Source organism: Cynoglossus semilaevis, chromosome 18 (assembly GCF_000523025.1).
Source record: "Cynoglossus semilaevis isolate Cse_v1.0 chromosome 18, Cse_v1.0, whole genome shotgun sequence".
Taxonomy (NCBI): Eukaryota; Metazoa; Chordata; class Actinopteri; order Pleuronectiformes; family Cynoglossidae; genus Cynoglossus; species Cynoglossus semilaevis.
Window position 1 is genome coordinate 2,395,053 of NC_024324.1, and position 2,775 is coordinate 2,397,827.

The following is a 2,775-nucleotide window of genomic DNA, read 5'->3' on the forward strand; positions in this document are numbered from 1 at the left end:
GGTCCAATCTGAACCGTCAGGTGAACGTGGGTCAAACTTGGGCTCATTCTGCCTCAACTGAAGCAAAGCCAAAGGTTAAGAGTTGATTTCTCCCGGGGAAGTGAAGGAAACCCGCAGATGAAGCCACAAATGTGAAGAACTATTGATTCCTGGAACTGTTGACGATGTTGTTATAATATCATTATTTATGTGGTAAATAATCAGTGATTATTTAAAAGTTCTAAATTGAATATTTTCATAAATCGAATTTATTTAAAATATATATATATATTTTCTAAGGATTTCAGTTTTGGGATGCGGTGGACTTCCCTGGTGCAGGAACTCACTCAGTTTGCAGATCCAGCTGACTAGGATCCACAGAGCCACCAGGTACGGCACGGACACATGGTGCCACTTCCAGGTGACAATAGGAAGAGTGGTGATGGAAGCAGCTCCGTGTCCACCGCCGCTGTCCCCGTGACCAGTGTCTCCGCTGGTGTCATTACCGACGTCTCCAGTCGTGTCGTGACCGGTGTCCACACTCGCACTCCTCTGCTCCTCACTGGCCAGACTCAGACCTCTGGATGTCGTCAGGATGAAGGACAAGAAAAGTACAAATGTCCAGGTGGTTGCCATTTTTAGAGAATTTTTCTTCAGGAAAAATCAGGAAACCCCCGGCCTCGACCGCTCAGGTGGTTTTAACTCATCTCTCCGTGTCTCCTCTGTTCCAATCTCTTACTTTTTTCAACTTCCTCCACATCTTTACCTGCTCTGACAATGACACCCCTCTCCTCCCTCTTTCCTCCCTCCCTCACCCCTGCCTCCTCCCTCCTCCACTCTCTTCTCAGTCTAGGATTCTTAGGATTTGACCTAAGATGAAGCCCAGTCCTTGTCACCTCCCACTCTGTAGCCAGACTGTCCTGTCTGACTGCTTTACTCAATCTTCACGCTCCTCATATTTTCTTTATAAAAAAAAAAATCCCAGGATTCCACTTTGATGTATTTTTTCTCTTTTTCCCTCATGAAACACCTTTAATTGATTGATTAATTAAACTGATTTCACAATGTTTAAACCTTACACTTCTGTGCAGTGGTGACTTAGCGGTTAAGGATGCAGACCTGGGTCTGGAAGGTTTCAGGTTCAAGTCCCCCAGCTGTTACCACTGAGGTGCTCTGAGCCTGGCACCGTCCCCACACACTGCCCACTGTTCACTTTGTGTGATGGGAATTTTTGCCAACATTTACGTATTCAAGTGCTAACTTTTAGCTATTTTCGGCCAATCTTTAGCACTCAGACATTCATGCTTTGCGTCAGGAGAAAATGTAAGGCAGAAAAGGGGAGTCGAAGCTCAGAAGACGCTTGTGAAACGTATGGAGTTTGGGTGGTTACTCAATCACTTCACAGTAAATGACCATACATTTGTTCCACTGTTTTTCTTCCGTCATTCCTGACCTATCAGCTTCACCAGGAGTGTATGTACATACGTCCAGATATGTACAGCACAGTGGCCATTGACTAACACAGTGAATTTCAGCTGTAGAGATTGTCCTGTTCACCCACTCCTGGTCGCACAGTCGGAACGTCAGGCAAAAACTGAAGACAGTTTTGTTGTTTGTTTTTTTTATTCTTTCCCGAGAAATTCATGCAGTGCTAAGCATTCCATATCCTGGTATGAAAGATGAGCTCCTTTAGTCGGTCAGTGTCTGAACTGCCCTCGAGACACTCAAGGAAAACATTAAAATGGATGATACCGCAGTGTCACAGATAGAAAATGGATAAAGTCAAGTATAAATGACCAGGATGGTCAAATAAATTACCTGTATCTCGGGGACACAAAGACAGTTTGACCCATTTGTCCCCCCTCCATCCCACCTCACCCCCACCTCTCTAAACATCCAGGCACGCAGCACAACAAAACCGTGTTGAGCCTTCATTGCCTCCATACACAGGTGTTTATGTGACAGGAACAGGTAAATGAACCCTAGTTTGGACACACAGTTCTTTCTCCACGCACTTGTTGGTTCCTGGTTTTCTCCAGGGTTCACAAACAGTTTAGTTTCAACATTTAAACTGATACTTCAGCTTTTATTCTTGTTGACGATAAAACATTTTTAACAAACTCTTCTTTCTAAAACATCATAATTTTTTTTCAGTATTTTTTACCATCTCAAATTTCTCTGAAAGAAAGGGGAAAAAATTGATAATTCCTTTGTTTGAAAATACAAGGAAATAATTGAATGAAGAAGAAAGTCACATGAGGACGGTAAAAAGATAATTCAGTTATTTTCCTTTTATTACATCACATTTTTTTAAAATGTGACTTAGTAAAAATACTAACTAACACTGGGTCACAGTGAAAAGGTATCAGTTACAAGGAACACAACACCCATCTTTTTTTCTTTTCTTTCCTCATTCAAATTTTCCCCATTTTGTCATATTTATATATTTTTTTTATATTTATACTTAGTACTTAGAACAATAGTCTAATTGATCTGAGAAGCCTTTCTGTTTTTATGTATTTTTCTTCTTCTTCTTCTTCCTCTTTCTCTGTTCTAAAGCTAAGTTAAGCAGAGATTCTGTATTGTTTTCTAAAAATCCCGAAATTAAAGTAAGATTTTTTTTCTGTCTGCTGAAAGAATAGTCCAAATCCTAGCTTATGTAGAGAAAATCACAATTTTGACATAACAGTATAAGAAGTCTGGGGAAAAAGGTCAAAAACCAAGTCATGTCATGAAACCTGTAGTTTATATTGATTTTGACAATTTAGGGTTTTCACAATTGTGACTTTTCAGTTG